The following is a 22,841-nucleotide window of genomic DNA, read 5'->3' as shown; positions in this document are numbered from 1 at the left end:
AAACCCAGAAGTCATGATAGATTTAACCCCTTTTCCAAGATCTCCTCTATCTTTGAGCATCGCTGCTGAGCCCCAGCCTGGCTACCCTTGAGGAATTTCCCATGGTGGGTATTTCATACAGCAAATAGCTCTTAGAGGCTGGAATTGGAAATCTTGAGGAGTTCATAAAGGGCTTTTGGGGTGGGGGCTGGGGTGGGAATGGGGCAGGGCCAAGAAAAGAACTCTGTGGAATTCCTAGTGATCCAAGATGAGGCCTGGAAGAGAAGCAGAGGCCAGCCAGGAAGGCAAGCAGTTAGACCTGAAACATCTGAGTAACACTGTCACAGAGCCCAAGCAGGAAGGAATTCCAGGGAGTATCAAACACTTTAGAAAGGTAAACGAGACAATAACTAGCAAAAAAAGTTTTTGAATCATATTTGCCTTTTCAATGAATTCAGATTAATTTAGTTTGGGGAATTTTAAAGACACACATTGTAATCATTGGAAATACCCTAGAGCGTTGTAAAAACCAGGGTTGGAAATCACTTTACCCTCTACATGCTAAGAGTAGAAATCAATCTTGCAAGCAGATTTTAAAAACTCCTGAGCCCGGGACAGAAATCAACCTGGCTGTCAAATCTACACTAAGTCCTGCTCCTGATTATCTCCTCCCACCCCCCGCCACCCTCTGGCTCCTTCTCTGCACTGTTGGCAGGAAGAAGGATACACATTCCTGATTTCTTTCACAAATACAGTCCCTAAAAGAATCAGAGGAAGCACGGAGAATATAGAACCAGAATGGGATCAGTTAAGTCCTCTGCCTAATTTCTTTTGTCAACCCCCCCCCAACCCGCTGTTATTTAGGCCCCTTTTATGGTTTTACAAGCAACGCTGTAGTGAAGTTTCAAAGGCCAACTGGGTTTGAAGAGTACTTTGACTTTTTTTGTTGTTATTGTTATCTCTTGTCTTTAAAAAAAAAATTGTTGAAGTATAGTCAATTTACAATGCTGTGTTAGTTTCAGGTATACAGTAAAGTGATTCAGTTATACACACACATATATATTCTTTTTATTTTTACATTCTATTCTGTTATAGATTATTATAAGACATTGAGTTTAATTCCCTGTGCTGTACCGTGGGTCCTTGTTGGTTATCTATTTTATCTATAGTATGTGTATTTTAAGAGTGCCTTGACTTTTTAATTTTTTATTATATCCATCAGTTTGGGAGCTTTTTTTTCCTGTGCAAATCAAAACAGTCCACATACATATTTAATTTTAAGCTTTAAAAATCCTCCCATCTCCATGTATGACCCCATTCATTTCTTTTCTCAATTGTGTGGGTGCCATAGCCCTGGAGCATATAATTTAGGGTCCTGAACTTAATGGGGGTGTCTGGAGGTCACCGTTAAGTGGATACACTTCTTTATTAAGTCAATATTTGATAAAGCCTTTTTGAAAATGCTAATAAGTATGTTCATGGGACTGCCTGCTAAGATGAGAGAAAAGAAAAAAATTTAAAGCTTGCTTTTATTGCTCCAAACCGTAAGTAAATGGCCAGATCTATCTTCCTTTCATCTATCATTTATATTTATTACATTTGGTGAGTCTGGTTAGTGGTTTAGATTCCTTAGGTTTTTACTACATCCAGATTCCTATTATGCAGTCGTCTCTGATAAAACCTAATGGGATACAACCCTGGACCCTGGAGCATAACGTGATGCCAGACCCCACTGCAAATATGTTTCCTACTAAAGCAAACTATAGTGGAAAACATTAAAGAGAAACATTCCCTGGTCACTTCCAATTGCAAAAAAACCTTCATAAATCACTAGTTCCACAGAGAGCTCTCCCCAGATCACATTTTTTTTCTCCTTGCCTCATTACCTCTATTGTGAGAGCTCCCTTTGCCCACATACTCCTGAGAAAGCGATTATGGTGGTTTGTGCCCTCCTTAAAAACATGGCTTGTGTACCAGTTGTTTTTTTTAATGGGAAGTTATTTGTATTAAGAAATCATGCCCTTGGATGTGTTGGCAAGCACCAAGGGCAAAACCCAGACAGTAGGAAACTGCAGATTAGATGGCCTGAGTTTTCAACAGATAAATGATAAGGGAAATAGATGGAAGGAAGTGGTCACTTAAAAGTAGCATAAAAGATGTCTACAAAATGGGTAAAACTAAGTGACAGTGTCTAAGGATACACACTAGGGTGATAAAACCATAAATAAACGCATGGAAACAAACACGTAAGTCAAGAGCGTGGCTGCTTTGGAAGTGGGGAGGAGCTGTGATTGGGATAGGGATAGGATAGACGTGTGGAGGGGCCCTGGGGGCTGGCGAGGTTCTCTTCCTGCACCTGGTGTCCAGAGGATGTTTGCCCATTTGTTTTGTGCAGGTTTGAGTGTTTGTACGTTATTTTACAGAACAAAGTTTTCATTTAATGAGTCTGCTTGGGGTTCACATTACCTATAGTCTTTAAGGAATTTGACTTTGGCTTGTACTAAAATATGTCTTACTTTCTCACAAAGAGGAATACCGCAATTCCAGCTGGAAGGGCACCAGTGGAGTTGCCTGGCAGTTCTGTCAAAATCGAAAAGGAAAAGAAGATCGATTGGTGGAGATTTCATGGGTTCTGGCTGCTGAAGACCTCCTGGTCTTTCTTTTTTCCCTCCTTTTTTTCCATAGTCAAGGATCTAGTTCTTTGCTTTTCATCATGGGTTGTGCTGTGCTTAGTTGCTCAGTTGTGTCCCACTCTTTGCGACCCCATGGACTGTAGCCCACCAGGCTCCTCTGTCCATGGGGAGTCTCCAGGCAAGTATGCCAGAGTTGGCTGCCATCCCCTCCTCCAGGGGATCTTCCCAACCAAGGAATCGAACCCAGGTCTCCCACATTGCAGGCGGATGCTTTACCGTCTAAGCTGTCATGGGTTACACACCCACAAGCCTTCCTCACCTAAAACAAAGCCTAGAACTCTGACGACAGCCACGTTGCTCCCGCCCTCACACCTCGCTGACCTGGGGTCACCTTTAAAGACCGCAGGGGGAAATTCCCTGGTGGTCCAGAGTGGTAAGGACTCTAGACTTTCACTGCTCAGGGTCTGGGTTCAATCCTTGGTTGGGGAACTAAGATCCCACAAGCCTCACCATAGTAGCCAATAAATAAAGATCACGGGGGTTTGCTTACTTTACTCATCCCGGCTGTTAGTCTCCCACTTTCTCCCTCTCTGTGGTCCCTGCAGGTGCCAGTCTGAAGTGGCCACCCTAATGTGATTTTAGGGTGACCTCTGAAAGACCTGTTCCTCCAGTTGGGATGTCATTCCTTTACCTCAAGGCTTTCACCAAGGCATTTGCCATCTTAGTTTGAATGAGTTAGATGAGAGTTCACTTCAATAGAGGGTGAAGTCATAAAGAACAGGACTCTGGAAACCTGAGGTAGGAGCCCAGTAAGGGAAGACCTGAAAGGGAGTTGGGAGTTTACCTTTTCTTCTTTCTCTTCTCAGCAGATCTGGCCTCAACATGTTGATATTTTTTAGCTTCAGTCTAGAATCTCACTAAAACACAACATTTACACCTGTCTCTGGGGCAGCTTCGTGAAGCTAGTTGTCCAACTCTGTCAGTGCGGAAGCCTGAGTCCAGCCTGTTGGGAGTCAGTAGGGTAGGTCAGCTCCTTGAGGGCAGGGGCTTCATCCTGGTTTGCTAACCATTCAATTCTCAGCCTCCAGCACAGGGCATGGCACAGAGTAGATGCTCAATAAAAACCTGATGAGCTGGGCTTCCCTGGTAGCTCAGTGGTAAAGAATCCACCTGCCAGTGCAGGAGACATGGGTTCGATATTTGACTCCAGAAGATTCCACATGCCGTGAGGTGTGAGGCGGACCCTAGTCCGTGCGCTACAACTATCGAGCCTGTGCTCTATGGCCCGAGAGCCACAGCTGCTGAAGCCTGGTGCGCCAGAGCCTATGCTCCGCAGCAAGAAAAGCCGCTGCAATGAGAAGCCAGTGCCCTGCAAGAGTAGCCCCTGCTCACCCCAACTAGAGAAAGTCCACGAAGCAACGAATACCCAACACAGATGAAAGTAAATAAATATTTTAAAATATTTAAATAAATATTTTAAAAATTAAAAAACAAAGCACACTTGATGAACAAATGAATAAACAAGGAACCAGGCCAACAAACAGCTTGCAGCAGCAAGGGGAGCACAGGTGGGTGATGAGAAAGCCACTGCTGTTGCTCTGGTCACTGCAGACTTCTGGGGACATCGCTCTCCTGGTCCCCTCCACCCCGAGCATCTCCTCGTCTGAGGCCTGAGGTTGACCCCCTCCGCTCTGAGCCTCCCTGTCTTCAACAAGAAAATCGGCCAGTATCTCGTTTCTGAGAAGTGACAGCTCTTAGCACATTTCTCCCACTGGCTCAGCACTTTGGGGTCACAGAAGTATTTTCCCACACACTGTCTAAATTCACGTTGTCTAAAATCCCATGAAATAGGTAACTTCCACTTTATAGAGGAAGAACTGAGGCTGAGAGGGTGACTGATGACTTTTGAGCGGCAGGACTATGCCCAGAACCTGGAGCTCGGGCTCCCCGCCCCCAGTGTCTTTTCTGCTGCACTGCCCTTGGCTCTGGTGCAGATCCACATGACGTGGGATCTGGAGTCAGCCCTTGCCCTCAAGGAGCTTAAAGCCTAATTCCGGCACAGAAATATCTACCTTAAATAATAAACTTGGTTCAGTAAAAATATGTAGCACTGCTTGATCCTTCTCCAGTTTCAGTTTCACTTCACAAAGATGCTGGAAAAGGTTATTTCACTGTTATGTCTTAGAAAGGTTCTCTCTGTGCAAACTTACCGAGTATAGACTGCGGTGGCCCAGCAGTCTTCACTGTCTGCTATGGGAAGGAGGGGGAGAGCATAAATAATAGAAACGCAAAGGAAATCCCAAAGACCTCATCTAACCAATGGTGTCATTCTCACAGTTCAGTGGATCTCCTTAGAAATAACCGCATCATAGACAGAAGAAGGAAAACAAGGATCTAAATAATCCATAATCTAGAGAACTGTTCCATGACACAGTGTTGTAGCAGAGTTAACACTACTGCCTTGCACAGACAAATGTCCGTGTTGTGGGACTTTCTTCCCTCTAGCTTCTCTTACATCTCTTCTGAGACTCTCTCTGTGACTGCATGAGAGAGGCAGGGCTGGTCCTGGGGCTTAGAAGCATTGACTTCTAAGTCGGTGACTTGCCCAGGGCTCCTCCACTAGTTAGTGGTATGGGAGGAATGTGAACCCATGCTCTTCTCAGCCCCCACCCTTTTCCTACTTCCTTTCCTGCGGTGACCCCTCTTGGGCTCCTTTTTCAGCCATCCTTAAGAAGGACCCAGCAGGAATTCCCTGGTGGCCTAGTGTTAGGACTCCAGGCTTTCATTGCCGTGGCCCAGGTTCAGTCCCTGGTCTCGCAGTGGCAGCTTAGTGACTCACGTGCTCACCGCACTGGCTCTTGCCAACACTGGCTCATGTTACAGTGGTTAAGCGTTCACTGACCACTTTGCAGTGTTATAATCATTTAATTAGTCTATGCCTAGGAGGAAGAGATACTTTATTTAGAAGCTTACCAGTGAAAACCTCTGAGACTGCAGTTCACTATGATTACTTTGGGATGATCTCAGGATCTGCCCACCATGCTCCTGATCCACTTAGACTGGGAAGATAACTAAGAAGGGCTTTGTCCAAGACACACGCAGCCAATGTGCTGAGGACGATTGTGGCTAGGTTCAAGAAGGGAGGGCAGACAGATGCCAGAAGGCAGGATAAGGAGAAAAACATTTTAGGATCTTCAGAAAAATAACCAGGTCTTTTAATGCTTCTCTTAGGGCAAAACAAGAGTAAAATTTGCCTTCTGTTATCCTGGCTTGGGGATAGCACTGAGGTTCACATCAGTCTGTCAGCCTTGACTGCATGTTAGGGCAACCTGGGCAGCATTCACATATCCTGTTGGCAGGTTTGAAAACTGGCATCAGTTTTTTAAAACTCCACCTTGGTTTCAGTGTGCAGCCAAGCTTGAGAACCAGTGATCAGATGGGTGGTAGTGGCTTTTCAGGTGTTGACCTGGCTGGTTGTTGTTGTTGAGTCGCTCAGTCATATCCGACCCTTTGCAACCCCGTGGACTGTAGCACGCCAGGCTTCCCTGTCCTTCCCATCTCCCAGAGCTTGCTTAAACCATGTGCACTGAGTCGGTGGTGCCATCCAACCATCTCGTCCTCTGTTGTCCCCTCTCCTCCTGCTTTCAGTCTTTCCCAGCATCAGGGTCTTTTCTAGTGAGTCAGCTCTTCACAACAGATGGCCAAAGTATCACAGCTTCAGCTTTAGCATCAGTCCTTCCAATGAATGTTCAGGGTTGATTTCCTTTAGGATGGACTAGTTTGGTCTCCTTGCAGTCCAAGGGACTCTCAAGAGTCTTTTCTAACACCACAGTTCAAAAGCATCAATTCTTAGGCCCTCAGCCTTTTTTACGGTCCAACTCTCATATCTATACATGACTACAGGAAAAACCATAGCTTTGACTATACAGACCTGGCTGGATTAAACTACATTTCCCAGAAGTCCCTATGCTGTGGGCTGCTCACTGACTGGGCCATGGAGACCTGGAGGAGGAAGGCACAGCAGCAGCCATTTTGTACCACATGTGCTGTTGCCAGTTGGCCGCTCACCTCGCTGGTGGGCAGAGGCCAGACCTGCAGTTGCTCCACCTTCCCCGGATCCTCATTCAGCCTGTCCGACTCCAGGACCAAGTCTGTGTGTTTAGTTTCTTGAAGGCCTCTGGCTTCTGTGGGAACATGCATAACATGGAAATCAAAGGTATAAAGAATGGACAGAAGTTTCAGTTCATCCTTGTGGGGTTCCAGTTAAAGCTTATGAGTTCCAAATTGTTCTTGATCTCTGTCACTTTCTGTCCTCTTTTCTTCCCAATGCCTGCCCTGTGGACTTCACACTCCATCATCAGATGCAAAAGCAACAGCCTTATAGAGGCCTTTTAAATAGCAATTGCTGTTGCAAAAGGTCAAATACTTGGAATAGACCCATAGATACACAGGTACATATACCTGTATGTTCAGATCCATTCTTGTAGGTTTGCTTCTTGGATCAAATGCTGACTAATACAGGTGGCTTTCAAAATTGAGGATTAAGGGATTGTCTGTATCCACAGAGAGACATCCTGTTTAAGAAGGAGATGCCCGTGGCTCTGACTAAAGAGGAAGGCAGTTTTGACAGCTCCCTGTCTCCACCGCCAGCCCCTGGGTGACATCTCAGGGGTGATTTGAAAACCTTCAGTAGATTGGTAGTATCCAGGCCTGGTGATACGTGGGAAACCCTTGGGGAGATCTTAAACGTGCGAATTCTTGGGCTTCGCTCCACATTTAGGAATCAGAATCTCAAGGATTGGGGCTGAAAGTGAGAATTTGTTGCTGTTGTTGTTGTTAGAGTGTAGTTGCTCTTGGAAGCTTCCCAGCTGGTGCTAGTGGTAAAGAATCCACCTGCCAGTGCAGGAGATGCAGGAGATGCAAGAGATGTGGGTTCCATCCCCGGGCCAGGAAGATCCCCTAAAGGAGGAAATGGCAACCCACTCCAGTATTCTTGCCTGGAAAATCCCATGGACAGAGGAACCTGGTGAGCTATAGTCCATGCGGTCCCAAAGAGTTGGACTGAGCGCTTGTCAGCAGCCGCATAGTTGTTTTAAATGTGTCAGATTTAAAAAGCTTCCTTTACCCAAGCTTTTCTGGGGTGCTGGTAGCTTCTGTTTCTTGATCTGAGTGCTGTTACATGAGGGTGTTTTGTACATCCAAAGTACGAATCACAGGTGACACATCTGTGATTTGTAGCATCTCTTGTATGCATGTTATACCTCGATCAAATAAAATAAGTCCCACCTTCCCCTCCCTCATAATTCCATATTCCAGTGACTGGCCAAAATTCACTGGACTAGCTGATAGCTTATATTCTTCATAGCAGTATTCAGAGAAGAGAAGTATAAAATCCAGCAGTTGGGGAATAGTCAAGATGCATCTATAACCCTAATGATACAGTTCCCTGCAGTTACTGCAGCCCTGAAGAGGAATATGAAACAGTGGGGCACCAGGCCAGCTGGCAGTGATAGGAGTGTGTGGCAGGACAGTTAGGAACTTCACCTTGGAGCCAGACCACAGAAAGCTTTGGACACCAACTGAGAAAGAAGGAAAACCCACTTTCAGAGTGAGTGCTTTATTTTAAGGAGCAGTGAGGGGCCTCTTACGGATTTTGAGGATGATGATTGATAAAGGTGGCATTTTTGAAAGTACAATTGTAAATATAAAATTATATCATCCGTCATATGTAACTGCTCACAAAGACATTGTTTGAAACACAAACTGGTGGGTGACAGAGCAGGCCCTGGAGCTGGGAATTGGGACTTTATCTTCCTTTGGCATGAAGACAGACTTTTCCATCTCAGCTTCTTTCTGAAGTGTTCTTAATCTATACCCTGTTCTGGCCTGCAATTAAATAGAAAAATTTTTTTAAAAAGATAACCTCTGAGCCACCAAGGAAGCCCTATTTGAAGGCCTAGGAGGTTCCTATGGAGCATGGCTGTTATAGGTACAGTAAGATCTTACAATAGTGCAGGGAGAAACCTCACTGGCTGATTCATTTTTTAGGCAATATGTCCAACAGTGGTTCTCAACAGGGAGTTTGGACCTGGGGGAGAGGGATTCAGAGGCGACAACAGAGAACTGGGTTGAATTACAATTATCTCTGGGGCTTTTTGAAATAAAGAAGTGCAGGCCCTACCTATACCCCCATGAATGGGTCTGCCACTCCTTCAGTCTGTCCACCAGCCTAAATGCTGTCTTATATCTTCTTTAATATCCAGGGATGGAGTTTAGACAACCTCTTTTTGTCACCCTTTTCTGAGTGTGACAACTTTGTATACCTTTAATTCTCACCTGCCCCGACCCAGGAAAAGACAGCCTCAAAGTCTCGAACTCCTGAGTTTTCAAAATAAGGGCAGAATTAGACCTGAAAAGCAAGTACCGGTTGAGAAAATCAAATCACAGACACATCACCAGACTCCTTTTGAAAGACACGTTTTCTTTCTCCTTTTCATTTACAGTATTTTCATTTTATCTTTTCTTCCTCTAAACTCTATATCCTTCATAGCAGAACTCAGAGAAGTAACCATACCCTAAACTCTATTTGGAGGACTATCTAGAAAACGCTTTGATTCCACAGGGAATCCCCTCTGAAACCCAACATATTCCTAAACACCCCTCTACCAACTCCCTGGCGTGTGCAAAGGGCGCGCACAGACCTACCTTCACATTAGTTTCTGCTAAAATAGTTAGCAAGACAGATCTAATAAGGAGAACAGTAACATGGGGCATTCCCAAGTGAGAGGCTCTTTCCTGGGCGTCCACATTGTTTCCTTCCTTCCTCTCCTGCAGCATATTTGAGAATCCCTGTCCAGTGTCCACGAGTTGCCTCTCCCGCTCCCATCCCCATCCCCACCTCAGGGCCTTTCTCCAGACTTGCTGAGAACTCTTCGCCGCCATCTTTTCTTTCCAGCGTTTTTCAGGAAAGGGAAGCTCACTTTAATTGGCCTGCCCCGCATTCCTCTTGGTCTCCCAGGGTGGGCCTGGCTCTGGGGACACGGAGGCAGCTCTGCCCACACCCGGCTTCAGGTTGTCTTGCTTTTACTCGTGTGTGGCAGCACCCAGATTGCTTCGCTTGGTTAGTCAAAGCTGGCAGAGGCACATGGTGCAAAAGCTGCAAGCCCCAGACTGGAGGAGGAAGCCTCTGAAGGCAGGAGGGTGAGCCTCAGTTCTCCGGCCCAGTCATCGCCAGGTTCAGGTACCCTGGAGGATACGCCGCTGGGTCATTGTCTGGCCGGAGGATTCCTGAGACATCAGGATTATGTCTCCGTGGATCTCAGAAGCATTGCGTCTGTCGGTCTGTTTATGTGGTCCAACTGGCACCATCTAATCAGAACAGAACCAGATTGCTGAAGCTGGAGAGACCTCCAAGGTGACAGATCAGGCCTCCACATCCTCTTGTCACACCCCGACTCACTGAGGCCATGCAGGGAATTTGCTCAGAGTCCCTCAGGTAGGAAGAGAACTGGGCCGCTCTCACAGGTATTCCAAGTCCAGCATTCCACAACTGCCCGTTGCCGCTTCCCACAAATGGAAGCTAAGTCTGCTGTGACTCTGTTTTCTCATAATTATTTTATGATCATGACCCACCCATGGTGGGTGGCCAAGACATTAACAGGTCCAACAGAGAGTCACAAGACCCTCAGACCTGGAAAAGTCATGGACCCACCCAGGCTGGGCTTTGGGGTTGGGAGGTATTGATGTGTTTTATATATATGCATATGTGCTATGCCAAGTCGCTTCAGTCGTGTCAGATTCTGCAACCCAGTGGACTGTAGCCTGCCAGGGTCCTCTGTCCATGGGACTGTCCAGGCAAGAATACTGGAGTGGGTTGCCATACCCTCCTCCAGGGGATCTTAAGAACCCAGGGATCAAACCTACATCTCTTATGTCTCCTGCGTTGGCAGGCAAGTTCTTTACCACTAGTGCCACCTGAGAAGCCCTTGTTTTATGTTTGCCTTTGTTTCTTCTTTCTTAGTCCTCTTCTCAGTTACTTTTCATTTAGGTCTCGAAGGGGCTTTTGCATATGTAGAATTTTTCTGAGAACTGTGACTGTAGGTACAAGATGTAATGTCTCTTAACCTGGGTTTTGATAAACTACACTGCATTGTGTTACAATGAAAAAGAAGTCGTATCCTAAGTTATGTATTGTATGTATGGAATTTGTGTACCGTGATTTTATATTTGTAATGCATATATGTTTTGACATACTGATAGAAGTATCCTTTACACTTTGGGGGAGGAAATGTGGATTTAATCACAGGGGGGCTTTTTTTTAGATATAATTGTTATAACATTGTATTTGCTTTAGGTATATAATGATTAGATATATGTATGTACATTTTTTTTAATTCATCGAATCAGTAGTGCACATACCTACTGAAAAATTCAGACAGCACCAAAAGGCCCCCCACTGAGGCTACCCATTCATCCTCCTGGAGGCCACAGCTGTTAAATTCTCCTAAAGATGGGCAAGCATAAATGTGCTTATTTCTTTTTCTTGTTTAATGAATGACTGTATATTATATGCATCATCCTGCACCTTACCTTTTCAATGCAATGGGTTCATTCATTAGTTTTAATACATATATATTGAGCTCCTGTTATGTGCCAAGCAGTGGCTGGAATCCAGGGGAACCAAGTAGATTCACAGCCTCTAGGGACTTGTTAGGGGATAGAAACAGTAAACAAATAAGTATATGATGGCAGGAGAAGAAACGTCAGTGTGGCAAAGGGAAGGGGGTGCTCTTGTACACGAGCTAGTCAGGGAAGGCCTGTCTGAAGACGCTTGAGGCCAGGCCCAGTGTGAAGTCAGAGCGTTGTGGACACTTGGCAGAAGGACTCTGGGCAAAGCGGGCAGCAGGGGAAGACCCTGAAGCTGGAGCACACTGAGCTGGTCATTCTCCTGGACAACAAAGGGCTGGGTGCCTGAGGGGTGCCACCCCATGCTGCTGGGGGTGAAGCATCCTGAGAAAGGAACCAGACCACACATGGAGACTCAGTCAGCTAAACTCTTGTAAGTACTTGGGTTTGATTCTGAGATGGAAGTTATTGGACAGCTTTTAGATGGGAAGAGACAGGCTTACTGTGGTTGCTGGGTAGGGAACACCCAGTAGAAAGGGGAGGTGGGGTCAGATTCCATCAGAAGGTGCCTGGGGAAATTCAGGCGAGAAATCATGGTGGCCTGGGTTGGACTGGTGATGGTGACACTGGGGAAAAGTGTGTTCTGGAGGTCTTTGGAAGGCGTGCTTCCCAGGTGGTTCAGTGGTAAAGAATCCTCTTGCCAGTACAGGAGACACAGGAGACTCAGGTTCGATCTCTGGATCAGGAAGATTCCCCTGGAGAAGGGAATGGCAACCCTTTCCAGTATTCTTGTTAAAAAATCCCGGGGCTAGAGCCCATGAATTGAACACAGTAGCCACTGAGCATGCACATATGTGGGTGGATCGTCTGTGAGGTGTCAGAGAGCTGCAGGAGGCTAGGGTGGCCCCTGGGTTTGGGCCTGGACAGTGGGTGAATGGTGGTACTGGATGGAGATAAGGAAAAGCAAGGAGTTGGAGGAGACAATCTAGCACCTGGTTGTGGATGCATTTGTCACATTAGATGTGCCAGTTCAATGGGCAGGAGTTGGCAGATGGCTGGATATAGGCTTGTGGACTTCAGACAGAGGTCAGGGTCAGAGAGACGAGTCTGAACCTTATTAGCATATAGGTGGTCCTTAGAGCCCTGGGGACAGATGAGATGAGAGCAGCTGCCCAACATTTTTCATTCCATGGTTCCTCTGCAATAAACAGAGAGATGGACCTGGACCCCTGTCCTGACGGGGCCCCAGCCATTGCCCCAAAGGCCGAGGGGATCAATGTTCTGTCACAGCTGTCACTCCTTTGCAGCCAAATGCATAGTGTGGTCACACAGTGTGAAGGAGAAGAAAGAACTCTGGGCTTGGGTCAGGACCTGGGTTCTGGGGTCAGCTCAGGCACTGTCAGCTGTGTGACAGCCAGCCTAAGGCCCTCCTGGGTCCTGGGCTCATCACCTAGAGGGACTGAACCAGGTGATCTCGGGATCCATCCAGCTGTAACATGGTTTTCCTGTTAGTCAACCAGTATGAAGAGTAAAAAGAATTCCCATACACCACTCACATTAAAAAAAAAACAAAACCATTATAAGGACATTTGTACAGTGAAAGGGAAACCATGCAATCAATCGTGGAATGCTGCTGTTTGGGGCTAGGAAGGCGATTTCAAACTTAGAGAAAAGTTGCAAAAATAGTTCAAACACTCCTCCTCATATGTGTGTGTGTATCCATTTTTACATTTTTAATTTATTATACATTTTTGAATAGTTTGAGAGTAAGTTGCAAATATCATATCCCTTTACCCCTAAATATTTCAATGTGTATTTCCTAGAAACAAAGATATTCTCTTAGGTAACAGTAGAAAGCTACTATACTTGATGTGGACGTAATTCAAATTTTTCCAGTTACACTGTATAGCAAAAAAAAAAAAAAAGTTGGAAATCCAGGCTGACCTGTGCCTTTAGTTAGCATGCCTAACTCATGATCCATACTTCAGTCTGCCATCCACAGCCTTGACCCTTGTGAAGACTCAAAGTCATGTGTTTTGTAAAATGTCTTTTGATTTGGTTTGCTTGATGCTTCCTCATGGTTAGATTCAGGTTTTGCATTTGGGAGTGGAAGGCTCTTTAAAGGTGTGAAATCTGAGTCCTTAAAGGGAGTGAGATCTGAGTTGGGCCAAGGATGAACAGAAATCAGAACAGCCCTTTGACTAGGTACCTGATCTCTCAGAAGCCTGAATGGGATTTGAAAGAGAATATTCACCTGGTGTGGACATGGTGTGTGTGAAATACATTCTGAGCTAACATTTTGGCAAGAAAGGGAACTCTCTCCCCAGTAGACTTATTCTCCCCTGTTATTCTGAGTGTCTGATAAATCGTTGCTTCTATATAAGGCCTGCATGAGCAGTGACCCGAGGGCTGGTGATGGTTCTCATGTTTTACAAATGGGAGACCTGAGGCCCAGGGAGCACGTGCATTTAGGGGCCTCCACACTCATGCCCTTTCTACTCAGCTGTGCTATTTCAAAAGAGTGTTTTCTCCAACAACCCTTGCTTGGCTTTGCTCAAAACAAGGATTCAGTAAAGACTCTAGCTCCATTTTCCACTCATGTCAATGACTGATACTTGATTAGCGTTCAGGATTGCTGTCATCGGCATAATTTGCACAGATGCAAAGACCAATTTTGTTGTTACTGAGGCGGAAAGATCGATTTCCTCAGAAGTTATCAGAGTTAGAGGGAACCAATAATCACCGGGGTGTCTCGCTGGCTGATTCTGAAAGGAAGCTTTGTTGCCTCTGGCATTGTGAGCTTTTATGGTGATGAGCCAGGAGGCTGGGAGTTGGAAGGCCCAACTGCATGTGTACGTGCACCGCCTGGCTACTGCACCACGGCCGTGTGACACGGCACAGCGGTCAGCCTCCAAAGTAAAGAAACCTCAGCCACCATCGCTGCCTTCTCAGTGTTGCCCTGAGGGGCACGTGGGACCTTGCAGAGATCACCTTGTAGGTGTGGCCAATGCCATGGTGATCACTGCCTCCTTACCCAGCCGAGGATTCCTGAGGAGAAGACTTCCTCCCAGTCTGAACCGCTGAGCGAGGCTGCCCCGCCCACCCTTGGTGCAGCAGCTAGAGTGCTGGGTTCAAGTCCAGCTCTGCAGCAGACTGCCTGACCACTCCCAGTGTCTGGCAGTGGGCTCAGTGCACTGAGTTCCTGGCCCCAGATCCTGGCACAGATACGCAGTCATCGTTGGTTTTTCCCCTTCTCCATCCTGTGCTTGCTGTCCATTTCCTTCTCCTCACATTGTGCTCCTGCTCCTCCTTTCCCCCGGGCCCCCTCAGTCAAAGCAAGAGTTACTGTTCTATGCCAGAATATGAATCACATGGGCTTCTCCGGTGGCTCAGTGGTAGAGAATCCACCTGCAATGTAGGAGACGCAGGTTCAGTCCCCAGGTCAGGAAGATCCCCTGGAGGAGGGCATGGCAACCCACTCCAGTAGTCTTGTCTGGGTACAAAGAGTCGGACACGACTAAAGCAACTGAGCATGCAGGCATAAACATACAGTGGTTGGGAAGCTGAGTCCCTTCATCTCTGACTGGGAAAGTAGAAAACCCCAACAAATCCTGGTTTGCAAAGCAGTGAGCTTGGCCTTAGGAGACTGGCACTTCATCATCTTAGCTGGAGGATCAGCTGGACGCTGGACTGGGTGTGGGTGGGTGTGTCAAGACGGGAGGGGCGAACCGTGGCCCCTGGGAGGCATCCGCTAGGGGTAGCTGTGGGATCACCAGCCAGTGACCTGTTCCGTTGGAGGGACCAGATTGTATGTATGTGTGTATGGGATGTGGGCTATCTATTTTGATTCAAAATGAAGATGACTTTCCTGGAAGTAAGAATATGGAAAAAATAAACAGTGAACATTTGCATGAATGGTTATGAATATGAACTAGGTTACAAATGTAAGTATTTAGAATAGCAACAGAATGAACCCTTAGCAAGTGGTAATCATTTTTTGTGGTGTTTAAGGGCGTGGATTCTGGAGCAAAAATCCTAGGTTTACATCCCAGCTCCAGCATTTCTAGTTGTACAGCCTTGGGGAAGTTACTTCACCTCTCAGTGTCTTGGTTTCTTTGTCTATAAAATGAGCATAATCATAGTACCTAAATGGTAGGATTGTTGTGTCAATTAAATGAATTCATTTACATAAGACACTTGGAAAAGTCCCTGGCAGATATTATCTACTATGTGAGAGTTATTATCTGTTGTATTGATGAGAAAGTCAGTGAGAAAATTGAGTTTTGCTCGTATCCAGGCATATTTTGAAAACACCAATGAAGAGGTTGGTAATCCTGAACCTAGAACACAAGCTATATCTCAAGGCTAGGTTTGTACACCAGACACAGGCACACGTGGGACAGTGCAGGCTTCCTCTTCTAAAGCCTCAGATCTCCAGGACAGACATTTGGATCTCTTTGCTGCCGTACATGACGATGTGTTCTTTGAACAAGGATCTTGACATTCACTGTGTTAGTTTCTTAGGGCAGCTGTAACAAAGTACCACAAAAGAAATTGTCTCACAATTCTGGAAGCCAGATGTCTGAGATAAGGTGTCAGCAGGCTTGGTTCCTTCTATGGGCTGATTCTGTTCCAAGGCTCTTCCCAGCTCTTGGTGGTTTGTGAACAGCCATTGACCTTTCTCTGCATGTGGGCGCATCACCCCAGTCTTCCCTTCATCTTCCCATTGTGCTCTCCTGTGTGTATCTGTCTCTGTGTTCAAATTTCCCTTCTGCAGAACACTGTTGTGTTAGATTAGGTCCCACCCTAATGACTTGGTCTTAATTTGATCATCTGCAAAGAATCTATTTCCAAATAAGGTTATATTCATAAGTACTGGGGCTTCCTTGATAGCTCAGTTGGTAAAGAATCCGCCTGCAGTGTAGGAGACCCTGGTTTGATTCCTGGGTTGAGAAGATCCGCTGGAGAAGGGATAGGCTACCCACTCCAGTATTCTTGGGCTTCTCTTGTGGCTCAGCTGGTAAAGAATCCGCCTGCAATGAGGGAGACCTGGGTTTGATCCCTGGCTTGGGAAGATCTCCTGAGAAGAGAAAGGCTACCCACTCCAGTATTCTGACTTAGAGAATGTCATGGACTGTATAGTCCATGGGGTTGCAAAGAGTTGAACATGACTGAGCAACTTTCACTTCACTTCACTTCATAAGTACTGGGGGTTGAGACTTCAACATCATTTAAGGGGATACAATTCAACCCCTTACATTCACAATCCATTAAGCCCTCATGTCTGAATTGCAGAAACTGCTTTCCAGCTGGCTGATCCATTACCCCTCACCTCTCATCCCAGCTCACTTTCCATAAAGGGAGGGAAAACTCCATTTTCACCACAAGGCATCTATTGCGTCCCTAATACTGTGATCCGAAAACAACATCGAGCTCAAATGGATCCAGATCAAACACCATCAGCACCATGTTGAAAGCCCAGCCTGTACCATGTTGCAGGCTGGGGTCTGACCTGGTTCTGGGTAAAGACTTCATTTGTGTGAGGGACTCAACATTGGCCCAGGGCTCCCTGGCTGAAGTTCAGTGTGGGAATGATGAGAGGGGCCATCAGGGATCTTTTGAGTTTTCTCTGGGCTCTATTCCGGTACCCAGAGGCGGTCTCACAGTGCAATAGTATTAGCTTTGGGAAGTGAGTATCATCTCTGACCTGCTGCTGCCCAGCTGTGTGAACTTGGACTTGCCTCTCTGGAGATTAGTGTTCTCTGTAGTCCACTGGGGAAGTTGGATTCACAATAAAGCTCACTTTATCTTATTTAATCCTCACAGCAAACTGCTAAAGCAGGTGTTGGTATCCCCATTTCACAGATAGTTAGTCAGTTCAGTTCAGTCGCTCAGTCGTGTCCGACTCTTTGCGACCCCATGAATCCCAGCACGCCAGGCCTCCCTGTCCATCACCAACTCCTGGAATTCACTCAAACTCACATCCATCGAGTTGGTGATGCCATCCAGCCATCTTGTCCTCTATCGTCCCCTTCTCCTGCCGTCCCCAATCCCTCCCAGCATCAGAGTCTTTTCCAATGAGTCAGTTCTTCCCATGAGGTGGCCAAAGTACTGGAGTTTCAGCTTTAGCATCATTCCTTCCAATGAAAACCCAGGACTGATCTCCTTTAGAATAGACTGGTTAGATCTCCTTGCAGTCCAAGGGACTCTCAAGTCTTCTCCAATACCACAGTTCAAAAGCATCAATTCTTTGGCGCTCAGCTTTCTTCACAGTCCAACTCTCACATCCATACATGACTACTGGAAAAACCATAGCCTTGACTAGACGGACCTTTGTTGGCAAAGTAATGTCTCTGCTTTTGAATATGCTATCTAGGTTGGTCATAACTTTCCTTCCAAGGAGTAAGCGTCTTTTAATTTCATGGCTGCAGTCACCATCTGCAGTGATTTTGGAGCCCAAAAAAATAAAGTCAGCCACTGTTTCCACTGTTTCCCCATCTATTTCCCATAAAGTGATGGGACCAGATGCCATGATCTTAGTTTTCCGAATGTTGAGCTTTAAGCCAACTTTTTCACTCTCCTCCTTCACTTTCATCAAGAGGCTTTTTAGTTCCTCTTCACTTATTTCACAGATAGGAAACCTCTTAATTAAGAAATTAAAGGACCCACATTTTTATATTAAATGACCCTGCCTCTTTTTTTTTCTTTTCTATCATAATTTATCACAGGATTGAATATAGTTCCCTGTGCTGTATGAAAGGTCCTTGTTGTTAATCCATTCTATATATCTTAGTTTGCATCTGCTAATCCCAAATTCCCAATCCCTCCTCCCCCACCCTCCCTTCCCCTCAGCAACCAGGAGCTTGTTGTCTGTGTCTGTAAGTCTGTTTCTGTGTCATGGATAAGTTTCGTTTATGTCATATTTTAAATTTCACAGAAGTGATATTATATGGTGTTTATCTTTCTCTTTTTGGCTTACTTTGCATAGTACAGTAATCTCTAGTCCATCCATGTTGCTGCAAATAGCATTATTTCATTCTTTTTTATGATTGAGCATTACTCCATTGTATATATGTACCATACCTTCTTTATCCATTCATCTGTCGACAGACATTATGGTTGCTTCCACGTCTTAGCTATTGTAAATACTGCTGCTGTGAATATAGGGGTACGTGTTCCTTTTTAAATTATAGTTTTGTCCAGATATATGCCCAAGAATGGGATGACTGGATCATATGGCAATTCTGTTTTTAGCTTTTTGAGGAACCTCCATACTGTTTTCCATAGTGGCTGCACCAATTTACATTCCCACCAACAGTGGAGTGTTCCCTTTTCTCCATACCCTGTCCACCATTTGTTATTTGTAGACTGTTTAATGATGGCCATTCTAATTGTGAAGTGGTACCTCATTGTAGATTTGATTTGCATTTCTCTAATAATTAGCGATGTTGAGCATCTTTTCATGTGCCTCTTAGCCATCTGTATGTCTTCTATGGAGAAATGTCTATTTGGTTTTTCTGCCCATTCTTTGATTGGGTTGTTTGTTTTTCTGTTATTGTATGAGTTGTGTGTATATTTTTGAAATTAAGCCCTTGTTGGAATGACCTTGCCTCTTTAACTAATTCATAAATCCAAGTGGTTTTCCATCTCGGCTACAGAGTATAATCACTTGGCAGGACTTTGGGTTTGAGGTTTGATGTCTCTGGGGGTCAGGACTGAGGAACCCTATTTTGCAAGAGCTCTTCAGGTAGTTCTGATTTAGTTCCAGCATTGAGAGCACTGCTGTAAACGTCCTGTGATCCTTTCTGGTCTAAAAGCTAGAGTAATGCATATTGCCTCTGTGCTTATTGCTAAGCTCCTTGGGCCTTCACTGACCCCTTTATCCCTTCTGACTTCCCCAACCAAACCCCTTTCTTGTAGTGTCTCACTTGGTGATCAGTTGCCTTTGTGGCCCTCATGGGCTAGACTGGTCGTCATGGAGCTGGATGCCTTCTACCAGATGGCTTACAGGTTCTGGCTTTCTGATCCTGACAGAGCCATCACCCTTCATTCACAGATTGTCTACACCGTATTTTTCAAATTGTCATTGAAACTCAGTAATGGATCGTGAAATCAGTAGAGCGAAGCATTTAAAAATAAAATAGGGAAGAAAAGAGAACATACGGTAGGTTACATAGTAAAGAAAAGCAATGTCTTGTGAAATTTCTGTTTTGGATCACTCTAATGGGAGAAGGCAAAGAGGAGCTAAAGAGCCTCTTGATGAGGGTGAAGGAGGAGAGTGAAAGAGCCAGCTTAAGACTAAATATTAAAAAACTAAGATCATGGCATCTAGCCCCATTACATGGCATGGCAAATAGAAGGTGAAAAGGTGGAAGTAGTGACAGATTTCCTCTTCTTGGGCTCCAGAGTCACTGCGGATGGTGATTGCAACAATGAAATCAGAAGACGACAGCTTCTTGGGAGGAAAGCAATGACAAACCTAGACAGTGTGTTGAAAAGCAGAGACATTACTTTATTGTCAAAGGTCTGTATAGTCAAGGCTGTGGCCTTCCCAGTGGTCATGAATGGTCATGAGAACTGGACCATAAAGAAGACATAACACCAGTCAATTGATGCCTTTGAACTGTGGTGCTGGAGAAGACTCCTGAGAGTCCCTTGGATAGCAAGCAGATCAAACCAGCCAATCTTAAGGGAGATCAACCCTACATATTCACTGGAAGGTCTGATGCTGAAGCTCCAGTATTTTGGCCATTGGATGTGAACAGACATCTCATTGGAAAAGTCCCTGATGCTGGGAAAGATTGAGGGCAGAAGGAGTAGAGGGTGTCAGAGGATGAGATGGCTGGACAGCATCACTGATGCATTGGGCATGAACTTCAGCGAACTCCGGGAGATGGTGAGGGACAGGGAGGCCTGGCGTGCTACAGTCCATGGGGTCGCAGAGTCGGACATGACTGAAGTGACTGAGCACATACACACACACAGGCACAGACACACACACACACACACATAGTCCAAATATATGTTTTATATATGTATATACATATGTGTGTGTGTATATATATATATATATGCATGCATGCATGCTCAGTCGTGTCCAACTCTTTGTGACCTTCTGGGCTGTTGCCCACCAGGCTCCTCCTAGGATATATATTCTGTTTGCATCAGGTGGCCATATATATATATATATATATATATCCCTATATATATATGGGATCTCCATGAAAAGCCCTTCTTACTGTGAGTTACAAAGTATAGTGCAGACAAAAAATGTTTCAACTGCCCTATATTGGCATATACTTATCGTTGCTTCAGAACATAAAATAAAATGCTACTCCTCTAAGAGGTCATCTGGTCCACTGATCTCCAAAACTGGTGCTCTGCAGCTGCACGAGGATCCCCTAGGAAATTTGTTTAAAATGCCAAATCCTCAGGCCCAGCCCCACAAAGTAAAATTCACTTGACCCAAGAATGTGTATTTTCTGATTCTGAGTTTTGGGAACCACTAATCTAATCTACTTACTTGATTTGACATTGAGTGGCGTGCCCAAGGTCATGTAGCTCTTTAGTGGCAGAGCTGGGATTCTCCACCCCTTGCCCTCCTCCATCTTTCCATTCCACAAGTCTCAAGGGAAGGCCTAAGCTGAGGTCCTAACATGGAATGCTTGCAGTAGAATTACCTGCAAAGGTTTTTAAAAATATGGATGCCTTAGCCCACCCCAAACCAATTAAATGACAACCTCTGGGGATGGGCCTGAGCATCTGGTCTTCTGAGAATGCCTCTCAAACTTTAATCTGCATATGCCTTCTCCCACCCCTGCCCCCAGGGCCTTGCTACAATGCAGACTCTGCTTAAGGTCTGTGTGAGGCTTTGAGATTCTGTTCAAAACAGGTTCCCCTGTTGCTGGTCTGGGAACCAAGCTTTGTGTAGCAGGACCTTAAGGTATGGTCCCAAGTCCCCAAGAACCTGCAGACTTCCTCACCTCTGCCAGCATCTCCCTTTCCTGCCTCACTTTATACTCTGTGGGTTTGCATTTGCTTTCCCTTCAGCAGACTTTCCCCTGTGGCTCAGCTGGTAAAGAATCTGCCTGCAATGTGAGAGACCTGGGTTCAATCCCTGGGTTGGGAAGATCCCCTGGAGAAGCAAATGGGTGGCTCAGACGGTAAAGCATCTGCCTACAATGCGGGAGACCCGGGTTCAATCCCTGAGTCAGGAAGATCCCCTGGAGAAGGAAATGGCAACCCACTTCAGTATTCTTGCCTGGAAAATTCCATGGACGGAGGAGCCTGGTTGGCTACTGTCCATGGGGTTGCAGAAAGTCGGACACGACTGAGTGACTTCACTTCACCCACTCCAGTATTCTGGCCTGGAGAATTCCATGGCCCATATAGTGCATTGGAACGATTGATGCTGAAGCTGAAGCTCCAATACTTTGGCCACCTGATGCAAAGAACTGACTCATTGGAAAAGACCCTAATGCTGAGGAAAAGTTAAGGCAGGAGAAGAAGGGGACAACAGAGGATAAGATGGTTGGATGGCATCACTGACTCAATGGACATGAGTTTGAGTGAACTCTAGGAGTTGGTGATGGACAGGGAAGCCTGGCGTCTGCAGTCCATGGGGTCACAAAGAGCTGGACATGACTGAGTGACTTTTACTTTCTTTCTCTTCAGCAGTGATTTTCCACTGTGTCATTTATCAAAAGTTGGCCTCCCTGCCCACACTTTTAAGTATCTCAACAGCAAGGACCACGGTTTTAAATTCTTCCCCCTTGCCCTCCGCAGCCCATCCACCTAGGCCTGCACTCTTCTCTACAGGTTCCTGAAAAAGGTGGCCGTGTCATCACCAGCTCTGGCTTAACTCCATCCATCAGCAGATAGTGAGGGTGCATCTAAAGGAACAGGGAGCCCACACCCACAGCCTGTCCTGAGGGGGCTCGCCATCCTGCAAGGGGGGGAAAGCATGTGCCTTCGTTGCTACGACTTAAGCCTACTGAGAGGTACGGGTACTGTGCAGTGGGGTTAAGAGCACACAGCCAGATGACTGGGTTTACATCCCAACTCTGCTGCTAATTGTGCAGACTTGGACAATTACTAAGCCTCAGTTTTCCTAGTTATAAAATAGGGACAAGAATAGCATATAATTTGTACAGTTGTTTTGAAGATTAAATGAGTTAACAAATATAAAGTGCTGGCCCTCGTGGTAAGCTGTGTGTCAGTGCTGGTATAATTTAATTGTAGTACAAGAGAACAGTTTTATGACATGCTAGAGCCTGAAGTATTCATCAAACATGGATCCTCCAGAGATGGAGATAGTCCATTCCTGGTGGTGGGAACAGCATGGGCAAAGGCCCAGAGGCAGAAACACAAGGACATCAAGAACCAGTTTGTTCTGACTCAAACCACAGGGGTGCCTGTAGGGAGCAGTAGCTGATGGGCTTAGAATGTCAGTTGAGGCCAGGTGGTGGAAATCCTTGAAGGCCACACTGGAGAGTTAAGATTTTATTCTGGAAGCAATCGAGAGCCAGTCCTGGAAGATCTTTTAATATAACTTTTCCTATAAAAATCACAGAGTGTGTCTCAGTTCTGAGCAGGATGTCTCAA

The 22,841-nt window shown here is 45.7% G+C and overlaps 1 protein-coding gene across 12 annotated transcripts in view; it reads left to right on the top strand.

Moving 5' to 3' along the window:
- Positions 1-22,841, top strand: part of ATXN7L1 (ataxin 7 like 1) — a 255,289-nt gene that overhangs the window by 122,518 nt on the left and 109,930 nt on the right. The window contains exon 1 of one of the 12 annotated variants that reach the window (XM_070787736.1): positions 196-22,841. This exon is cut by the window's right edge and continues 42,317 nt beyond it. The exons of the other annotated variants lie outside the window; for them this stretch is intronic. The gene's annotated coding sequence lies outside the window, so the exon portion shown is untranslated. Of the gene's footprint in view, positions 1-195 lie in introns of those variants that run through there. 12 annotated transcript variants of the gene reach the window in all.

Source organism: Bos indicus, chromosome 4 (assembly GCF_029378745.1).
Source record: "Bos indicus isolate NIAB-ARS_2022 breed Sahiwal x Tharparkar chromosome 4, NIAB-ARS_B.indTharparkar_mat_pri_1.0, whole genome shotgun sequence".
Classification (NCBI taxonomy): Eukaryota; Metazoa; Chordata; class Mammalia; order Artiodactyla; family Bovidae; genus Bos; species Bos indicus.
This window is presented reverse-complemented; position numbering and strand designations above follow the sequence as displayed.